We start from the raw sequence: 19600 nt of genomic DNA on the forward strand, positions 1-19600 counted from the left end.
TTAGTGTGGCCAAAGTTTGACCAGCTCTTTTTGCTTTCCTTTTACTGTTTATTTAATTCAATTGTCTTTTAAAGTAGCTGTTCTTTAAACATAGTTTGACTGTTTTTAACTACTTAACTAATGCTCTTATCTTTAATGTAGCTCATTTTTTGAAGTATTTTTTTGTATTTCGTTCTATTACTTATCTAGTATAATGGCACTTAGTGTGCCTCACCTTAAAATAGGGGCTTTTTGTAGTAGCTTTCACGGCCATCCCACCTCTGTTCACACGCCCTTGATCTCGCCTCCTGATCTCAGAAGCTACAGAGATGGGGCATCAGTTAGTAATTTGCTGGATGGGAGACTGCCTCAGAACACCAAGTGCTAAGTTGTTTGAGTTTTTTCACTACTTATCTAATACACTGTCTCTTGTGTGGCCAAAGTTTGACCTCAGCTCTTTGCTTTCCTTACTGCTTTGATTTAATTCACTTGTCTTTGTGAAGTAGCTGTTCTTTAAACAGAGTTTGACTGTTTTTAACTACTTAACTAATGCTCTTATCTTTAATGTAGCTCTATTTTGAAGTATTTTTTTGTATTTCGTTCATTACTTATTTAGTATAATGGCATCTTAGTGTGGCCTCTACCTTAAAAATAGGGGCTTTTTGCAGCAGTTTTTGCCGATGGCCATACTACACTCCTTGTTCACGCCCTGATCTCTGCCTTCTGATCTCAGAAGCTACAGAGTTGGGCCTAGTTAGTAATTCTGGATGGGAGACTGCCTAAGAACAATTGGTGGTGCTGTAAGTTTTTAGTTTTTTTCACTACTTATCTACTACACTGGCCCTGGTGTGGCCAAAGTTTGACTCAGTTTCTTGCTTTCCTCACTGTTTATTTAATCCAATTGCCTTTAAAGTAGCTGTTCTTTAAACAGAGTTTGACCTGTTTTTAACTACTTAACTAATGCTCTTATCTTTAATGTAGCTCATATTTTAAAGCATTTTTTTGTACTCATTCATTACGTTTATTCAGTATAATGGCACTTAGTGTGCCTCACCTTGAAAAATAGGGGCTTTTGCAGCAGCTTTCACACGCCATACCAATCTGTTCACGCCTGATCTCGGCCTGATCTCAGAAGTTACAGAGTTAGCCTAGTTAGTACTTGGATGAGACTGCCTAGGAATACCAGGTGCTGTAAGTTTGAGTTTTTTCACTACTTCTATCTAATACACTGCCCTTAGTGTGGCCACAAAGTTTGACTAGCTCTTTTTGCTTTCCTTTTTACTGCTTATTTAATTCAATTGCTTTTAAAGTAGCTGTTCTCAAACAGAGTTTGACTGTTTTTAACTACTTAACTAATGCTCTTATCTTTAATGTAGCTCATTTTGAAGTATTTTTTGTATTTCATTCATTACTTATCTAGTATAATGGCACTTAGTGTGCCTCACCTTAAAATAGGGGCTTTTGCAGCAGCTTTCGCACGGCCATACCACCCTGTTCACGCCTGATCTCGCCTGATCTCAGAAGCTACAGAGTTGGGCCTAGTTAGTACTTGGATGGGAGACTGCCTAGGAATACCAGGTGCTGTAAGTTTTTGAGTTTTTTCACTACTTATCTAATACACTGGCCCTTAGTGTGGCCAAAGTTTGACCAGCTCTTTGCTTTCCCTTACTGCTTATTTAATTCAATTGCCTTTAAAGTAGCTGTTCTTTAAACAGAGTTTGACTGTTTTTAACTACTTAACTAATGCTCTTATCTTTAATGTAGCTCATTTTGAAGTATTTTTTTGTATTTCATTCATTACTTATCTAGTATAATGGCACTTAGTGTGCCTCACCTTAAAATAGGGGCTTTTTGCAGCAGCTTTCGCCACGGCCATACCACCCTGTTCACGCCTGATCTCGCCTGATCTCAGAAGCTACAGAGTTGGGCCTAGTTAGTACTTGGATGGGACTGCCTAGAATACCAGGTGCTGTAAGTTTTTGAGTTTTTTCACTACTTATCTAATACACTGGCCCTTAGTGTGGCCAAAGTTTGACCAGCTCTTTGCTTTCCCTTACTGCTTATTTAATTCAATTGCCTTTAAAGTAGCTGTTCTTTAAACAGAGTTTGACTGTTTTTAACTACTTAACTAATGCTCTTATCTTTAATGTAGCTCATTTTGAAGTATTTTTTGTATTTCATTCATTACTTATCTAGTATAATGGCACTTAGTGTGCCTCACCTTAAAATAGGGGCTTTTTGCAGCAGCTTTCGCCACGGCCATACCACCCTGTTCACGCCTGATCTCGCCTGATCTCAGAAGCTAAGCAGAGTTGGGCCTAGTTAGTACTTGGATGGGAGACTGCCTAGGAATACCAGGTGCTGTAAGTTTTTGAGTTTTTTCACTACTTATCTAATACACTGGCCCTTAGTGTGGCCAAAGTTTGACCAGCTCTTTGCTTTCCTTTACTGCTTATTTAATTCAATTGCCTTTAAAGTAGCTGTTCTTTAAACAGAGTTTGACTGTTTTTAACTACTTAACTAATGCTCTTATCTTTAATGTAGCTCATTTTGAAGTATTTTTTTATTTCATTCATTACTTATCTAGTATAATGGCACTTAGTGTGCCTCACCTTAAAATAGGAGGCTTTTTGCAGCAGCTTTCTCTTACGGCCATACCACCCTGTTCACGCCTGATCTCGCCTGATCTCAGAAGCTACAGAGTTGGGCCTAGTTAGTACTTGGATGGGAGACTGCCTAGGAATACCAGGTGCTGTAAGTTTTTGAGTTTTTTCACTACTTATCTAATACACTGGCCCTTAGTGTGGCCAAAGTTTGACCAGCTCTTTGCTTTCCCTTACTGCTTATTTAATTCAATTGCCTTTAAAGTAGCTGTTCTTTAAACAGAGTTTGACTGTTTTTAACTACTTAACTAATGCTCTTATCTTTAATGTAGCTCATTTTGAAGTATTTTTTTGTATTTCATTCATTACTTATCTAGTATAATGGCACTTAGTGTGCCTCACCTTAAAATAGGGGCTTTTTGCAGCAGCTTTCGCACGGCCATACCACCCTGTTCACGCCTGATCTCGCCTGATCTCAGAAGCTAAGCAGAGTTGGGCCTAGTTAGTACTTGGATGGGAGACTGCCTAGGAATACCAGGTGCTGTAAGTTTTTGAGTTTTTTCACTACTTATCTAATACACTGGCCTTTAGTGTGGCCAAAGTTTGACCAGCTCTTTGCTTTCCTTTACTGCTTATTTAATTCAATTGCCTTTAAAGTAGCTGTTCTTTAAACAGAGTTTGACTGTTTTTAACTACTTAACTAATGCTCTTATCTTTAATGTAGCTCATTTTGAAGTATTTTTTTGTATTTCATTCATTACTTATCTAGTATAATGGCACTTAGTGTGCCTCACCTTAAAATAGGGGCTTTTTGCAGCAGCTTTCGCTTACGGCCATACCACCCTGTTCACGCCTGATCTCGCCTGATCTCAGAAGCTACAGAGTTGGGCCTAGTTAGTACTTGGATGGGAGACTGCCTAGGAATACCAGGTGCTGTAAGTTTTTGAGTTTTTTCACTACTTATCTAATACACTGGCCCTTAGTGTGGCCAAAGTTTGACCAGCTCTTTGCTTTCCCTTACTGCTTATTTAATTCAATTGCCTTTAAAGTAGCTGTTCTTTAAACAGAGTTTGACTGTTTTTAACTACTTAACTAATGCTCTTATCTTTAATGTAGCTCATTTTGAAGTATTTTTTTGTATTTCATTCATTACTTATCTAGTATAATGGCACTTAGTGTGCCTCACCTTAAAATAGGGGCTTTTGCAGCAGCTTTCGCTTATGGCCATCCCACCCTGTTCACGACTGCTCTCGTCTGATCTCAGAAGCTAAGCAGAGATGGGCCTAGTTAGTACTTGGATGGGAGACTGCCTAGGAATACCAGGTGCTGTAAGTTTTTGAGTTTTTTCACTACTTATCTAATACACTGGCCCTTAGTGTGGCCAAAGTTTGACCAGCTCTTTGCTTTCCCTTACTGCTTATTTAATTCAATTGCCTTTAAAGTAGCTGTTCTTTAAACAGAGTTTGACTGTTTTTAACTACTTAACTAATGCTCTTATCTTTAATGTAGCTCATTTTGAAGTATTTTTTTTTGTATTTCATTCATTACTTATCTAGTATAATGGCACTTAGTGTGCCTCACCTTAAAATAGGGGGCTTTTTGCAGCAGCTTTCACACGGCCATACCACCCTGTTCACGCCTGATCTCGCCTGATCTCAGAAGCTAAGCAGAGTTGGGCCTAGTTAGTACTTGGATGGGAGACTGCCTAGGAATACCAGGTGCTGTAAGTTTTTGAGTTTTTTCACTACTTATCTAATACACTGGCCCTTAGTGTGGCCAAAGTTTGACCAGCTCTTTGCTTTCCCTTACTGCTTATTTAATTCAATTGCCTTTAAAGTAGCTGTTCTTTAAACAGAGTTTGACTGTTTTTAACTACTTAACTAATGCTCTTATCTTTAATGTAGCTCATTTTGAAGTATTTTTTGTATTTCATTCATTACTTATCTAGTATAATGGCACTTAGTGTGCCTCACCTTAAAATAGGGGCTTTTTGCAGCAGCTTTCGCTACGGCCATACCACCCTGTTCACGCCTGATCTCGCCTGATCTCAGAAGCTACAGAGTTGGGCCTAGTTAGTACTTGGATGGGAGACTGCCTAGGAATACCAGGTGCTGTAAGTTTTTGAGTTTTTTCACTACTTATCTAATACACTGGCCCTTAGTGTGGCCAAAGTTTGACCAGCTCTTTGCTTTCCTTTACTGCTTATTTAATTCAATTGCCTTAAAGTAGCTGTTCTTTAAACAGAGTTTGACTGTTTTTAACTACTTAACTAATGCTCTTATCTTTAATGTAGCTCATTTTGAAGTATTTTTTGTATTTCATTCATTACTTATCTAGTATAATGGCACTTAGTGTGCCTCACCTTAAAATAGGGGCTTTTTGCAGCTTTCGCTTACGGCCATACCACCCTGTTCACGCCTGATCTCGCCTGATCTCAGAAGCTACAGAGTTGGGCCTAGTTAGTACTTGGATGGGAGACTGCCTAGGAATACCAGGTGCTGTAAGTTTTGAGTTTTTTCACTACTTATCTAATACACTGGCCCTTAGTGTGGCCAAAGTTTGACCAGCTCTTTGCTTTCCTTACTGCTTATTTAATTCAATTGCCTTTAAAGTAGCTGTTCTTTAAACAGAGTTTGACTGTTTTTAACTACTTAACTAATGCTCTATCTTTAATGTAGCTCATTTTGAAGTATTTTTTGTATTTCATTCATTACTTATCTAGTATAATGGCACTTAGTGTGCCTCACCTTAAAATAGGGGCTTTTGCAGCAGCTTTCTGCTTACGGCCATACCACACCCTGTTCACGCCTGATCTCGCCTGATCTCAGAAGCTACAGAGTTGGGCCTAGTTAGTACTTGGATGGGAGACTGCCTAGGAATACCAGGTGCTGTAAGTTTTGAGTTTTTTCACTACTTATCTAATACACTGGCCCTTAGTGTGGCCAAAGTTTGACCAGCTCTTTGCTTTCCCTTACTGCTTATTTAATTCAATTGCCTTTAAAGTAGCTGTTCTTTAAACAGAGTTTGACTGTTTTTAACTACTTAACTAATGCTCTTATCTTTAATGTAGCTCATTTTGAAGTATTTTTTTGTATTTCATTCATTACTTATCTAGTATAATGGCACTTAGTGTGCCTCACCTTAAAATAGGGGCTTTTTGCAGCAGCTTTCACACGGCCATCCCACCCTGTTCACGCCTGATCTCGCCTGATCTCAGAAGCTAAGCAGAGTTGGGCCTAGTTAGTACTTGGATGGGGGACTGCCTAGGAATACCAGGTGCTGTAAGTTTTTGAGTTTTTTCACTACTTATCTAATACACTGGCCCTTAGTGTGGCCAAAGTTTGACCAGCTCTTTGCTTTCCTTACTGCTTATTTAATTCAATTGCCTTTAAAGTAGCTGTTCTTTAAACAGAGTTTGACTGTTTTTAACTACTTAACTAATGCTCTTATCTTTAATGTAGCTCATTTTGAAGTATTTTTTTGTATTTCATTCATTACTTATCTAGTATAATGGCACTTAGTGTGCCTCACCTTAAAATAGGGGCTTTTTGCAGCAGCTTTCGCTTACGGCCATACCACCCTGTTCACGCCTGATCTCGCCTGATCTCAGAAGCTAGCAGAGTTGGGCCTAGTTAGTACTTGGATGGGAGACTGCCTAGGAATACCAGGTGCTGTAAGTTTTGAGAGTTTTTTCACTACTTATCTAATACACTGGCCCTTAGTGTGGCCAAAGTTTGACCAGCTCTTTGCTTTCCCTTACTGCTTATTTAATTCAATTGCCTTTAAAGTAGCTGTTCTTTAAACAGAGTTTGACTGTTTTTAACTACTTAACTAATGCTCTATCTTTAATGTAGCTCATTTTGAAGTATTTTTTTGTATTTCATTCATTACTTATCTAGTATAATGGCACTTAGTGTGCCTCACCTTAAAATAGGGGCTTTTTGCAGCAGCTTTCGCTTACGGCCATACCACCCTGTTCACGCCTGATCTCGCCTGATCTCAGAAGCTAAGCAGAGTTGGGCCTAGTTAGTACTTGGATGGGAGACTGCCTAGGAATACCAGGTGCTGTAAGTTTTGAGTTTTTTCACTACTTATCTAATACACTGGCCTCTTAGTGTGGCCAAAGTTTGACCAGCTCTTTGCTTTCCTTACTGCTTATTTAATTCAATTGCCTTTAAAGTAGCTGTTCTTTAAACAGAGTTTGACTGTTTTTAACTACTTAACTAATGCTCTTATCTTTAATGTAGCTCATTTTGAAGTATTTTTTTGTATTTCATTCATTACTTATCTAGTATAATGGCACTTAGTGTGCCTCACCTTAAAATAGGGGGGGCTTTTGCAGCAGCTTTCGCACGGCCATACCACCCTGTTCACGCCTGATCTCGCCTGATCTCAGAAGCTACAGAGTTGGGCCTAGTTAGTACTTGGATGGGAGACTGCCTAGGAATACCAGGTGCTGTAAGTTTTGAGTTTTTTCACTACTTATCTAATACACTGGCCCTTAGTGTGGCCAAAGTTTGACCAGCTCTTTGCTTTCCTTACTGCTTATTTAATTCAATTGCCTTTAAAGTAGCTGTTCTTTAAACAGAGTTTGACTGTTTTTAACTACTTAACTAATGCTCTTATCTTTAATGTAGCTCATTTTGAAGTATTTTTTTGTATTTCATTCATTACTTATCTAGTATAATGGCACTTAGTGTGCCTCACCTTAAAATAGGGGGCTTTTTGCAGCAGCTTTCGCTTACGGCCATACCACACCCTGTTCACGCCTGATCTCGCCTGATCTCAGAAGCTAAGCAGAGTTGGGCCTAGTTAGTACTTGGATGGGAGACTGCCTAGGAATACCAGGTGCTGTAAGTTTTTGAGTTTTTTCACTACTTATCTAATACACTGGCCCTTAGTGTGGCCAAAGTTTGACCAGCTCTTTGCTTTCCTTTACTGCTTATTTAATTCAATTGCCTTTAAAGTAGCTGTTCTTTAAACAGAGTTTGACTGTTTTTAACTACTTAACTAATGCTCTTATCTTTAATGTAGCTCATTTTGAAGTATTTTTTTTTGTATTTCATTCATTACTTATCTAGTATAATGGCACTTAGTGTGCCTCACCTTAAAATAGGGGCTTTTTGCAGCAGCTTTCGCTTACGGCCATACCACCCTGTTCACGCCTGATCTCGCCTGATCTCAGAAGCTACAGAGTTGGGCCTAGTTAGTACTTGGATGGGAGACTGCCTAGGAATACCACCAGGTGCTGTAAGTTTTTGAGTTTTTTCACTACTTATCTAATACACTGGCCCTTAGTGTGGCCAAAGTTTGACCAGCTCTTTGCTTTCCTTTACTGCTTATTTAATTCAATTGCCTTTAAAGTAGCTGTTCTTTAAACAGAGTTTGACTGTTTTTAACTACTTAACTAATGCTCTTATCTTTAATGTAGCTCATTTTGAAGTATTTTTTGTATTTCATTCATTACTTATCTAGTATAATGGCACTTAGTGTGCCTCACCTTAAAATAGGGGCTTTTGCAGCAGCTTTCGCTACGGCCATACCACCCTGTTCACGCCTGATCTCGCCTGATCTCAGAAGCTAAGCAGAGTTGGGCCTAGTTAGTACTTGGATGGGAGACTGCCTAGGAATACCAGGTGCTGTAAGTTTTTGAGTTTTTTCACTACTTATCTAATACACTGGCCCTTAGTGTGGCCAAAGTTTGACCAGCTCTTTGCTTTCCTTACTGCTTATTTAATTCAATTGCCTTTAAAGTAGCTGTTCTTTAAACAGAGTTTGACTGTTTTTAACTACTTAACTAATGCTCTTATCTTTAATGTAGCTCATTTTGAAGTATTTTTTTGTATTTCATTCATTACTTATCTAGTATAATGGCACTTAGTGTGCTCTCACCTTAAAATAGGGGCTTTTTGCAGCAGCTTTCACTACGGCCATACCACCCTGTTCACGCCTGATCTCGCCTGATCTCAGAAGCTAAGCAGAGTTGGGCCTAGTTAGTACTTGGATGGGAGACTGCCTAGGAATACCAGGTGCTGTAAGTTTTGAGTTTTTTCACTACTTATCTAATACACTGGCCCTTAGTGTGGCCAAAGTTTGACCAGCTCTTTGCTTTCCTTACTGCTTATTTAATTCAATTGCCTTTAAAGTAGCTGTTCTTTAAACAGAGTTTGACTGTTTTTAACTACTTAACTAATGCTCTTATCTTTAATGTAGCTCATTTTGAAGTATTTTTTTGTATTTCATTCATTACTTATCTAGTATAATGGCACTTAGTGTGCCTCACCTTAAAATAGGGGCTTTTGCAGCAGCTTTCGCCACGGCCATACCACCCTGTTCACGCCTGATCTCGCCTGATCTCAGAAGCTACAGCAGAGTTGGGCCTAGTTAGTACTTGGATGGGAGACTGCCTAGGAATACCAGGTGCTGTAAGTTTTTGAGTTTTTTCACTACTTATCTAATACACTGGCCCTTAGTGTGGCCAAAGTTTGACCAGCTCTTTGCTTTCCTTTACTGCTTATTTAATTCAATTGCCTTTAAAGTAGCTGTTCTTTAAACAGAGTTTGACTGTTTTTAACTACTTAACTAATGCTCTTATCTTTAATGTAGCTCATTTTGAAGTATTTTTTGTATTTCATTCATTACTTATCTAGTATAATGGCACTTAGTGTGCCTCACCTTAAAATAGGGGCTTTTGCAGCAGCTTTCGCTACGGCCATACCACACCCTGTTCACGCCTGATCTCGCCTGATCTCAGAAGCTACAGAGTTGGGCCTAGTTAGTACTTGGATGGGAGACTGCCTAGGAATACCAGGTGCTGTAAGTTTTGAGAGTTTTTTCACTACTTATCTAATACACTGGCCCTTAGTGTGGCCAAAGTTTGACCAGCTCTTTGCTTTCCTTACTGCTTATTTAATTCAATTGCTTTAAAGTAGCTGTTCTTCTTTAAACAGAGTTTGACTGTTTTTAACTACTTAACTAATGCTCTTATCTTTAATGTAGCTCATTTTGAAGTATTTTTTGTATTTCATTCATTACTTATCTAGTATAATGGCACTTAGTGTGCCTCACCTTAAAATAGGGGCTTTTTGCAGCTTTTCGCTTACGCCATACCACCCTGTTCACGCCTGATCTCGCCTGATCTCAGAAGCTAAGCAGAGTTTGGCCTAGTTAGTACTTGGATGGGAGACTGCCTAGGAATACCAGGTGCTGTAAGTTTTTGAGTTTTTTCACTACTTATCTAATACACTGGCCCTTAGTGTGGCCAAAGTTTGACCAGCTCTTTGCTTTCCTTACTGCTTATTTAATTCAATTGCCTTTAAAGTAGCTGTTCTTTAAACAGAGTTTGACTGTTTTTAACTACTTAACTAATGCTCTTATCTTTAATGTAGCTCATTTTGAAGTATTTTTTTGTATTTCATTCATTACTTATCTAGTATAATGGCACTTAGTGTGCCTCACCTTAAAATAGGGCTTTTTGCAGCAGCTTTCGCTTACGCCATACCACCCTGTTCACGCCTGATCTCGCCTGATCTCAGAAGCTACAGAGTTGGGCCTAGTTAGTACTTGGATGGGAGACTGCCTAGGAATACCAGGTGCTGTAAGTTTTGAGTTTTTTCACTACTTATCTAATACACTGGCCCTTAGTGTGGCCAAAGTTTGACCAGCTCTTTGCTTTCCCTTACTGCTTATTTAATTCAATTGCCTTTAAAGTAGCTGTTCTTTAAACAGAGTTTGACTGTTTTTAACTACTTAACTAATGCTCTTATCTTTAATGTAGCTCATTTTGAAGTATTTTTTTGTATTTCATTCATTACTTATCTAGTATAATGGCACTTAGTGTGCTCACCTTAAAAATAGGGGCTTTTTGCAGCAGCTTTCACGGCCATACCACCCTGTTCACGCCTGATCTCGCCTGATCTCAGAAGCTACAGAGTTGGGCCTAGTTAGTACTTGGATGGGAGACTGCCTAGGAATACCAGGTGCTGTAAGTTTTTGAGTTTTTTCACTACTTATCTAATACACTGGCCCTTAGTGTGGCCAAAGTTTGACCAGCTCTTTGCTTTCCTTACTGCTTATTTAATTCAATTGCCTTTAAAGTAGCTGTTCTTTAAACAGAGTTTGACTGTTTTTAACTACTTAACTAATGCTCTTATCTTTAATGTAGCTCATTTTGAAGTATTTTTTGTATTTCATTCATTACTTATCTAGTATAATGGCACTTAGTGTGCCTCACCTTAAAATAGGGGCTTTTTGCAGCAGCTTTCGCCACGGCCATACCACACCCTGTTCACGCCTGACTCGCCTGATCTCAGAAGCTAAGCAGAGTTGGGCCTAGTTAGTACTTGGATGGGAGACTGCCTAGGAATACCAGGTGCTGTAAGTTTTGAGTTTTTTCACTACTTATCTAATACACTGGCCCTTAGTGTGGTGTGGCAAAGTTTGACCAGCTCTTTGCTTTCCTTACTGCTTATTTAATTCAATTGCCTTTAAAGTAGCTGTTCTTTAAACAGAGTTTGACTGTTTTTAACTACTTAACTAATGCTCTTATCTTTAATGTAGCTCATTTTGAAGTATTTTTTGTATTTCATTCATTACTTATCTAGTATAATGGCACTTAGTGTGCCTCACCTTAAAATAGGGGCTTTGCAGCAGCTTTCGCTTTCACGGCCATACCACCCTGTTCACGCCTGATCTCGCCTGATCTCAGAAGCTAAGCAGAGTTGGGCCTAGTTAGTACTTGGATGGGAGACTGCCTAGGAATACCAGGTGCTGTAAGTTTTTGAGTTTTTTCACTACTTATCTAATACACTGGCCCTTAGTGTGGCCAAAGTTTGACCAGCTCTTTGCTTTCCTTACTGCTTATTTAATTCAATTGCCTTTAAAGTAGCTGTTCTTTAAACAGAGTTTGACTGTTTTTAACTACTTAACTAATGCTCTTATCTTTAATGTAGCTCATTTTGAAGTATTTTTTTGTATTTCATTCATTACTTATCTAGTATAATGGCACTTAGTGTGCCTCACCTTAAAATAGGGGCTTTTGCAGCAGCTTTCGCTTACGGCCATACCACACTCCTGTTCACGCCTGATCTCGCCTGATCTCAGAAGCTAAGCAGAGTTGGGCCTAGTTAGTACTTGGATGGGAGACTGCCTAGGAATACCAGGTGCTGTAAGTTTTTGAGTTTTTTCACTACTTATCTAATACACTGGCCCTTAGTGTGGCCAAAGTTTGACCAGCTCTTTGCTTTCCTTACTGCTTATTTAATTCAATTGCCTTTAAAGTAGCTGTTCTTTAAACAGAGTTTGACTGTTTTTAACTACTTAACTAATGCTCTTATCTTTAATGTAGCTCATTTTGAAGTATTTTTTGTATTTCATTCATTACTTATCTAGTATAATGGCACTTAGTGTGCCTCACCTTAAAATAGGGGCTTTTGCAGCAGCTTTCTTACGCCATCCCACCCTGTTCACGCCTGATCTCGCCTGATCTCAGAAGCTACAGAGTTGGGCCTAGTTAGTACTTGGATGGGAGACTGCCTAGGAATACCAGGTGCTGTAAGTTTTGAGTTTTTTCACTACTTATCTAATACACTGGCCCTTAGTGTGGCCAAAGTTTGACCAGCTCTTTGCTTTCCCTTACTGCTTATTTAATTCAATTGCCTTTAAAGTAGCTGTTCTTTAAACAGAGTTTGACTGTTTTTAACTACTTAACTAATGCTCTTATCTTTAATGTAGCTCATTTTGAAGTATTTTTTGTATTTCATTCATTACTTATCTAGTATAATGGCACTTAGTGTGCCTCACCTTAAAATAGGGCTTTTTGCAGCAGCTTTCGCTTACGGCCATACCACCCTGTTCACGCCTGATCTCGCTGATCTCAGAAGCTAAGCAGAGTTGGGCCTAGTTAGTACTTGGATGGGAGACTGCCTAGGAATACCAGGTGCTGTAAGTTTTGAGAGTTTTTCACTACTTATCTAATACACTGGCCCTTAGTGTGGCCAAAGTTTGACCAGCTCTTTGCTTTCCTTACTGCTTATTTAATTCAATTGCCTTTAAAGTAGCTGTTCTTTAAACAGAGTTTGACTGTTTTTAACTACTTAACTAATGCTCTTATCTTTAATGTAGCTCATTTTGAAGTATTTTTTTGTATTTCATTCATTACTTATCTAGTATAATGGCACTTAGTGTGCCTCACCTTAAAATAGGGGCTTTTTGCAGCAGCTTTCGCTTACGGCCATACCACCCTGTTCACGCCTGATCTCGCCTGATCTCAGAAGCTAAGCAGAGTTGGGCCTAGTTAGTACTTGGATGGGAGACTGCCTAGGAATACCAGGTGCTGTAAGTTTTTGAGTTTTTTCACTACTTATCTAATACACTGGCCCTTAGTGTGGCCAAAGTTTGACCAGCTCTTTGCTTTCCTTACTGCTTATTTAATTCAATTGCCTTTAAAGTAGCTGTTCTTTAAACAGAGTTTGACTGTTTTTAACTACTTAACTAATGCTCTTATCTTTAATGTAGCTCATTTTGAAGTATTTTTTTGTATTTCATTCATTACTTATCTAGTATAATGGCACTTAGTGTGCCTCACCTTAAAATAGGGGCTTTTTGCAGCAGCTTTCGCTTACGGCCATACCCACCCTGTTCACGCCTGATCTCGCCTGATCTCAGAAGCTACAGAGTTGGGCCTAGTTAGTACTTGGATGGGAGACTGCCTAGGAATACCAGGTGCTGTAAGTTTTTGAGTTTTTTCACTACTTATCTAATACACTGGCCCTTAGTGTGGCCAAAGTTTGACCAGCTCTTTGCTTTCCTTACTGCTTATTTAATTCAATTGCCTTTAAAGTAGCTGTTCTTTAAACAGAGTTTGACTGTTTTTAACTACTTAACTAATGCTCTTATCTTTAATGTAGCTCATTTTGAAGTATTTTTTTGTATTTCATTCATTACTTATCTAGTATAATGGCACTTAGTGTGCCTCACCTTAAAATAGGGGCTTTTTGCAGCAGCTTTCGCTACGGCCATACCACCCTGTTCACGCCTGATCTCGCCTGATCTCAGAAGCTAAGCAGAGTTGGGCCTAGTTAGTACTTGGATGGGAGACTGCCTAGGAATACCAGGTGCTGTAAGTTTTGAGTTTTTTCACTACTTATCTAATACACTGGCCCTTAGTGTGGCCAAAGTTTGACCAGCTCTTTGCTTTCCTTACTGCTTATTTAATTCAATTGCCTTTAAAGTAGCTGTTCTTTAAACAGAGTTTGACTGTTTTTAACTACTTAACTAATGCTCTTATCTTTAATGTAGCTCATTTTGAAGTATTTTTTGTATTTCATTCATTACTTATCTAGTATAATGGCACTTAGTGTGCCTCACCTTAAAATAGGGGCTTTTTGGCAGCTTTCTGCCACGGCCATACCACACCTGTTCACGCCTGATCTCGCCTGATCTCAGAAGCTAAGCAGAGTTGGGCCTAGTTAGTACTTGGATGGGAGACTGCCTAGGAATACCAGGTGCTGTAAGTTTTGAGTTTTTTCACTACTTATCTAATACACTGGCCCTTAGTGTGGCCAAAGTTTGACCAGCTCTTTGCTTTCCTTACTGCTTATTTAATTCAATTGCCTTTAAAGTAGCTGTTCTTTAAACAGAGTTTGACTGTTTTTAACTACTTAACTAATGCTCTTATCTTTAATGTAGCTCATTTTGAAGTATTTTTTGTATTTCATTCATTACTTATCTAGTATAATGGCACTTAGTGTGCCTCACCTTAAAATAGGGGCTTTTTGCAGCAGCTTTCTTACGGCCATACCCACCCTGTTCACGCCTGATCTCGCCTGATCTCAGAAGCTACAGAGTTGGGCCTAGTTAGTACTTGGATGGGAGACTGCCTAGGAATACCAGGTGCTGTAAGTTTTTGAGTTTTTTCACTACTTATCTAATACACTGGCCCTTAGTGTGGCCAAAGTTTGACCAGCTCTTTGCTTTCCTTACTGCTTATTTAATTCAATTGCCTTTAAAGTAGCTGTTCTTTAAACAGAGTTTGACTGTTTTTAACTACTTAACTAATGCTCTTATCTTTAATGTAGCTCATTTTGAAGTATTTTTTTGTATTTCATTCATTACTTATCTAGTATAATGGCACTTAGTGTGCCTCACCTTAAAATAGGGGCTTTTTGCAGCAGCTTTCGCTACGGCCATACCACCCTGTTCACGCCTGATCTCGCCTGATCTCAGAAGCTACAGAGTTGGGCCTAGTTAGTACTTGGATGGGAGACTGCCTAGGAATACCAGGTGCTGTAAGTTTTGAGTTTTTTCACTACTTATCTAATACACTGGCCCTTAGTGTGGCCAAAGTTTGACCAGCTCTTTGCTTTCCCTTACTGCTTATTTAATTCAATTGCCTTTAAAGTAGCTGTTCTTTAAACAGAGTTTGACTGTTTTTAACTACTTAACTAATGCTCTTATCTTTAATGTAGCTCATTTTGAAGTATTTTTTTGTATTTCATTCATTACTTATCTAGTATAATGGCACTTAGTGTGCCTCACCTTAAAATAGGGGCTTTTTGCAGCAGCTTTTGCTTACGGCCATACCACCCTGTTCACGCCTGATCTCGCCTGATCTCAGAAGCTACAGAGTTGGGCCTAGTTAGTACTTGGATGGGAGACTGCCTAGGAATACCAGGTGCTGTAAGTTTTTGAGTTTTTTCACTACTTATCTAATACACTGGCCCTTTAGTGTGGCCAAAGTTTGACCAGCTCTTTGCTTTCCCTTACTGCTTATTTAATTCAATTGCCTTTAAAGTAGCTGTTCTTTAAACAGAGTTTGACTGTTTTTAACTACTTAACTAATGCTCTTATCTTTAATGTAGCTCATTTTGAAGTATTTTTTGTATTTCATTCATTACTTATCTAGTATAATGGCACTTAGTGTGCCTCACCTTAAAATAGGGGCTTTTGCAGCAGCTTTCGCTTACGGCCATACCACCCTGTTCACGCCTGATCTCGTCTGATCTCAGAAGCTAAGCAGAGTTGGGCCTAGTTAGTACTTGGATGGGAGACTGCCTAGGAATACCAGGTGCTGTAAGTTTTTGAGTTTTTTCACTACTTATCTAATACACTGGCCTTAGTGTGGCCAAAGTTTGACCAGCTCTTTGCTTTCCCTTACTGCTTATTTAATTCAATTGCCTTTAAAGTAGCTGTTCTTTAAACAGAGTTTGACTGTTTTTAACTACTTAACTAATGCTCTTATCTTTAATGTAGCTCATTTTGAAGTATTTTTTTGTATTTCATTCATTACTTATCTAGTATAATGGCACTTAGTGTGCCTCACCTTAAAATAGGGGCTTTTTGCAGCAGCTTTCGCTTACGGCCATACCACCCCTGTTCACGCCTGATCTCGCCTGATCTCAGAAGCTAAGCAGAGTTGGGCCTAGTTAGTACTTGGATGGGAGACTGCCTAGGAATACCAGGTGCTGTAAGTTTTTGAGTTTTTTCACTACTTATCTAATACACTGGCCCTTAGTGTGGCCAAAGTTTGACCAGCTCTTTGCTTTCCTTACTGCTTATTTAATTCAATTGCCTTTAAAGTAGCTGTTCTTTAAACAGAGTTTGACTGTTTTTAACTACTTAACTAATGCTCTTATCTTTAATGTAGCTCATTTTGAAGTATTTTTTTGTATTTCATTCATTACTTATCTAGTATAATGGCACTTAGTGTGCCTCACCTTAAAATAGGGGCTTTTGCAGCAGCTTCGCTTACGGCCATACCACACTGTTCACGCCTGATCTCGCCTGATCTCAGAAGCTACAGAGTTGGGCCTAGTTAGTACTTGGATGGGAGACTGCCTAGGAATACCAGGTGCTGTAAGTTTTTGAGTTTTTTCACTACTTATCTAATACACTGGCCCTTAGTGTGGCCAAAGTTTGACCAGCTCTTTGCTTTCCCTTACTGCTTATTTAATTCAATTGCCTTTAAAGTAGCTGTTCTTTAAACAGAGTTTGACTGTTTTTAACTACTTAACTAATGCTCTTATCTTTAATGTAGCTCATTTTGAAGTATTTTTTTGTATTTCATTCATTACTTATCTAGTATAATGGCACTTAGTGTGCCTCACCTTAAAATAGGGGCTTTTTGCAGCAGCTTTCGCTTACGGCCATACCACCCTGTTCACGCCTGATCTCGCCTGATCTCAGAAGCTAAGCAGAGTTGGGCCTAGTTAGTACTTGGATGGGAGACTGCCTAGGAATACCAGGTGCTGTAAGTTTTGAGTTTTTTCACTACTTATCTAATACACTGGCCCTTAGTGTGGCCAAAGTTTGACCAGCTCTTTGCTTTCCCTTACTGCTTATTTAATTCAATTGCCTTTAAAGTAGCTGTTCTTTAAACAGAGTTTGACTGTTTTTAACTACTTAACTAATGCTCTTATCTTTAATGTAGCTCATTTTGAAGTATTTTTTGTATTTCATTCATTACTTATCTAGTATAATGGCACTTAGTGTGCCTCACCTTAAAATAGGGGCTTTTTGCAGCAGCTTTCGCTTACGGCCATACCACCCTGTTCACGCCTGATCTCGCCTGATCTCAGAAGCTAAGCAGAGTTGGGCCTAGTTAGTACTTGGATGGGAGACTGCCTAGGAATACCAGGTGCTGTAAGTTTTTGAGTTTTTTCACTACTTATCTAATACACTGGCCCTTAGTGTGGCCAAAGTTTGACCAGCTCTTTGCTTTCCTTTACTGCTTATTTAATTCAATTGCCTTTAAAGTAGCTGTTCTTTAAACAGAGTTTGACTGTTTTTAACTACTTAACTAATGCTCTTATCTTTAATGTAGCTCATTTTGAAGTATTTTTTTGTATTTCATTCATTACTTATCTAGTATAATGGCACTTAGTGTGCCTCACCTTAAAATAGGGGCTTTTTGCAGCAGCTTTTGCTTACGGCCATACCACCCTGTTCACGCCTGATCTCGCCTGATCTCAGAAGCTACAGAGTTGGGCCTAGTTAGTACTTGGATGGGAGACTGCCTAGGAATACCAGGTGCTGTAAGTTTTTGAGTTTTTTCACTACTTATCTAATACACTGGCCCTTAGTGTGGCCAAAGTTTGACCAGCTCTTTGCTTTCCCTTACTGCTTATTTAATTCAATTGCCTTTAAAGTAGCTGTTCTTTAAACAGAGTTTGACTGTTTTTAACTACTTAACTAATGCTCTTATCTTTAATGTAGCTCATTTTGAAGTATTTTTTTGTATTTCATTCATTACTTATCTAGTATAATGGCACTTAGTGTGCCTCACCTTAAAATAGGGGGCTTTTTGCAGCAGCTTTCGCTTACGGCCATACCACCCTGTTCACGCCTGATCTCGCCTGATCTCAGAAGCTAAGCAGAGTTGGGCCTAGTTAGTACTTGGATGGGAGACTGCCTAGGAATACCAGGTGCTGTAAGTTTTTGAGTTTTTTCACTACTTATCTAATACACTGGCCCTTAGTGTGGCCAAAGTTTGACCAGCTCTTTGCTTTCCTTACTGCTTATTTAATTCAATTGCCTTTAAAGTAGCTGTTCTTTAAACAGAGTTTGACTGTTTTTAACTACTTAACTAATGCTCTTATCTTTAATGTAGCTCATTTTGAAGTATTTTTTTGTATTTCATTCATTACTTATCTAGTATAATGGCACTTAGTGTGCCTCACCTTAAAATAGGGGCTTTTTGCAGCAGCTTTCGCACGGCCATACCACCCTGTTCACGCCTGATCTCGCCTGATCTCAGAAGCTAAGCAGAGTTGGGCCTAGTTAGTACTTGGATGGGAGACTGCCTAGGAATACCAGGTGCTGTAAGTTTTTGAGTTTTTTCACTACTTATCTAATACACTGGCCCTTAGTGTGTGGCCAAAGTTTGACCAGCTCTTTGCTTTCCTTACTGCTTATTTAATTCAATTGCCTTTAAAGTAGCTGTTCTTTAAAACAGAGTTTGACTGTTTTTAACTACTTAACTAATGCTCTTATCTTTAATGTAGCTCATTTTGAAGTTTTTTTTGTATTTCATTCATTACTTATCTAGTATAATGGCACTTAGTGTGCCTCACCTTAAAATAGGGGGCTTTTTGCAGCAGCTTTCGCTTACGGCCATACCACCCTGTTCACGCCTGATCTCGTCTGATCTCAGAAGCTAAGCAGAGTTGGGCCTAGTTAGTACTTGGATGGGAGACTGCCTAGGAATACCAGGTGCTGTAAGTTTTTGAGTTTTTTCACTACTTATCTAATACACTGGCCCTTAGTGTGGCCAAAGTTTGACCAGCTCTTTGCTTTCCCTTACTGCTTATTTAATTCAATTGCCTTTAAAGTAGCTGTTCTTTAAACAGAGTTTGACTGTTTTTAACTACTTAACTAATGCTCTTATCTTTAATGTAGCTCATTTTGAAGTATTTTTTTGTATTTCATTCATTACTTATCTAGTATAATGGCACTTAGTGTGCCTCACCTTAAAATAGGGGCTTTGCAGCAGCTTTCTTACGGCCATACCACCCTGTTCACGCCTGATCTCGCCTGATCTCAGAAGCTACAGAGTTGGGCCTAGTTAGTACTTGGATGGGAGACTGCCTAGGAATACCAGGTGCTGTAAGTTTTGAGTTTTTCACTACTTATTATCTAATACACTGGCCCTTAGTGTGGCCAAAGTTTGACCAGCTCTTTGCTTTCCTTACTGCTTATTTAATTCAATTGCCTTTAAAGTAGCTGTTCTTTAAACAGAGTTTGACTGTTTTTAACTACTTAACTAATGCTCTTATCTTTAATGTAGCTCATTTTGAAGTATTTTTTGTATTTCATTCATTACTTATCTAGTATAATGGCACTTAGTGTGCCTCACCTTAAAATAGGGCTTTTTGCAGCAGCTTTCGCACGGCCATACCACCCTGTTCACGCCTGATCTCGCCTGATCTCAGAAGCTAAGCAGAGTTGGGCCTAGTTAGTACTTGGATGGGAGACTGCCTAGGAATACCAGGTGCTGTAAGTTTTTGAGTTTTTTCACTACT

The 19600-nt window shown here is 38.9% G+C and overlaps 2 non-coding genes and 41 pseudogenes across 2 annotated transcripts; all 43 read left to right on the plus strand.

The window, feature by feature from the left end:
• Window positions 1-1452: 1452 nt before the first annotated feature.
• On the plus strand, window positions 1453-1569 carry LOC122339140 (annotated as a pseudogene).
• Window positions 1570-2230: 661 nt separating this feature from the next.
• On the plus strand, window positions 2231-2349 carry LOC122339099 (annotated as a pseudogene).
• Window positions 2350-2623: 274 nt separating this feature from the next.
• On the plus strand, window positions 2624-2740 carry LOC122339092 (annotated as a pseudogene).
• Window positions 2741-3013: 273 nt separating this feature from the next.
• Window positions 3014-3132, plus strand: LOC122339051 (annotated as a pseudogene).
• Window positions 3133-3407: 275 nt separating this feature from the next.
• Window positions 3408-3524, plus strand: LOC122339076 (annotated as a pseudogene).
• Window positions 3525-3798: 274 nt separating this feature from the next.
• LOC122339101 lies at window positions 3799-3917 on the plus strand (annotated as a pseudogene).
• A 276-nt stretch (window positions 3918-4193) lies between these two features.
• On the plus strand, window positions 4194-4312 carry LOC122339043 (annotated as a pseudogene).
• A 273-nt stretch (window positions 4313-4585) lies between these two features.
• LOC122339143 lies at window positions 4586-4702 on the plus strand (annotated as a pseudogene).
• A 270-nt stretch (window positions 4703-4972) lies between these two features.
• On the plus strand, window positions 4973-5089 carry LOC122339077 (annotated as a pseudogene).
• Window positions 5090-5360: 271 nt separating this feature from the next.
• On the plus strand, window positions 5361-5479 carry LOC122339132 (annotated as a pseudogene).
• Window positions 5480-5751: 272 nt separating this feature from the next.
• Window positions 5752-5870, plus strand: LOC122339089 (annotated as a pseudogene).
• Window positions 5871-6144: 274 nt separating this feature from the next.
• On the plus strand, window positions 6145-6262 carry LOC122339070 (annotated as a pseudogene).
• A 275-nt stretch (window positions 6263-6537) lies between these two features.
• Window positions 6538-6656, plus strand: LOC122339174 (annotated as a pseudogene).
• A 274-nt stretch (window positions 6657-6930) lies between these two features.
• On the plus strand, window positions 6931-7047 carry LOC122339141 (annotated as a pseudogene).
• A 274-nt stretch (window positions 7048-7321) lies between these two features.
• Window positions 7322-7442, plus strand: LOC122339035 (annotated as a pseudogene).
• A 277-nt stretch (window positions 7443-7719) lies between these two features.
• Window positions 7720-7839, plus strand: LOC122339135 (annotated as a pseudogene).
• Window positions 7840-8111: 272 nt separating this feature from the next.
• On the plus strand, window positions 8112-8230 carry LOC122339058 (annotated as a pseudogene).
• A 275-nt stretch (window positions 8231-8505) lies between these two features.
• Window positions 8506-8623, plus strand: LOC122339048 (annotated as a pseudogene).
• A 271-nt stretch (window positions 8624-8894) lies between these two features.
• On the plus strand, window positions 8895-9014 carry LOC122339154 (annotated as a pseudogene).
• A 665-nt stretch (window positions 9015-9679) lies between these two features.
• On the plus strand, window positions 9680-9797 carry LOC122339116 (annotated as a pseudogene).
• Window positions 9798-10070: 273 nt separating this feature from the next.
• LOC122339146 lies at window positions 10071-10186 on the plus strand (annotated as a pseudogene).
• Window positions 10187-10456: 270 nt separating this feature from the next.
• LOC122339126 lies at window positions 10457-10573 on the plus strand (annotated as a pseudogene).
• Window positions 10574-11241: 668 nt separating this feature from the next.
• LOC122339031 lies at window positions 11242-11360 on the plus strand (annotated as a pseudogene).
• Window positions 11361-11633: 273 nt separating this feature from the next.
• LOC122339064 lies at window positions 11634-11755 on the plus strand (annotated as a pseudogene).
• A 658-nt stretch (window positions 11756-12413) lies between these two features.
• LOC122339025 lies at window positions 12414-12531 on the plus strand (annotated as a pseudogene).
• A 274-nt stretch (window positions 12532-12805) lies between these two features.
• LOC122339175 lies at window positions 12806-12924 on the plus strand (annotated as a pseudogene).
• Window positions 12925-13198: 274 nt separating this feature from the next.
• On the plus strand, window positions 13199-13316 carry LOC122339125 (annotated as a pseudogene).
• A 273-nt stretch (window positions 13317-13589) lies between these two features.
• LOC122339059 lies at window positions 13590-13708 on the plus strand (annotated as a pseudogene).
• A 270-nt stretch (window positions 13709-13978) lies between these two features.
• On the plus strand, window positions 13979-14098 carry LOC122339133 (annotated as a pseudogene).
• Window positions 14099-14368: 270 nt separating this feature from the next.
• LOC122339129 lies at window positions 14369-14486 on the plus strand (annotated as a pseudogene).
• Window positions 14487-14759: 273 nt separating this feature from the next.
• On the plus strand, window positions 14760-14876 carry LOC122339144 (annotated as a pseudogene).
• A 274-nt stretch (window positions 14877-15150) lies between these two features.
• Window positions 15151-15267, plus strand: LOC122339078 (annotated as a pseudogene).
• A 274-nt stretch (window positions 15268-15541) lies between these two features.
• Window positions 15542-15660, plus strand: LOC122339057. The gene has a single exon (XR_006249909.1). It is a non-coding gene; the product is annotated as a 5S ribosomal RNA (ribosomal RNA).
• Window positions 15661-15934: 274 nt separating this feature from the next.
• Window positions 15935-16054, plus strand: LOC122339028 (annotated as a pseudogene).
• Window positions 16055-16326: 272 nt separating this feature from the next.
• On the plus strand, window positions 16327-16443 carry LOC122339074 (annotated as a pseudogene).
• A 275-nt stretch (window positions 16444-16718) lies between these two features.
• On the plus strand, window positions 16719-16837 carry LOC122339176 (annotated as a pseudogene).
• A 273-nt stretch (window positions 16838-17110) lies between these two features.
• LOC122339177 lies at window positions 17111-17229 on the plus strand (annotated as a pseudogene).
• A 275-nt stretch (window positions 17230-17504) lies between these two features.
• On the plus strand, window positions 17505-17621 carry LOC122339080 (annotated as a pseudogene).
• Window positions 17622-17897: 276 nt separating this feature from the next.
• LOC122339178 lies at window positions 17898-18016 on the plus strand (annotated as a pseudogene).
• A 272-nt stretch (window positions 18017-18288) lies between these two features.
• LOC122339052 lies at window positions 18289-18407 on the plus strand (annotated as a pseudogene).
• Window positions 18408-18684: 277 nt separating this feature from the next.
• Window positions 18685-18803, plus strand: LOC122339068. The gene has a single exon (XR_006249910.1). It is a non-coding gene; the product is annotated as a 5S ribosomal RNA (ribosomal RNA).
• A 271-nt stretch (window positions 18804-19074) lies between these two features.
• On the plus strand, window positions 19075-19191 carry LOC122339093 (annotated as a pseudogene).
• A 271-nt stretch (window positions 19192-19462) lies between these two features.
• LOC122339053 lies at window positions 19463-19581 on the plus strand (annotated as a pseudogene).
• Window positions 19582-19600: the final 19 nt, after the last annotated feature.

The sequence above is a fragment of the Puntigrus tetrazona genome, unplaced genomic scaffold (assembly GCF_018831695.1).
Source record: "Puntigrus tetrazona isolate hp1 unplaced genomic scaffold, ASM1883169v1 S000000991, whole genome shotgun sequence".
Taxonomy (NCBI): Eukaryota; Metazoa; Chordata; class Actinopteri; order Cypriniformes; family Cyprinidae; genus Puntigrus; species Puntigrus tetrazona.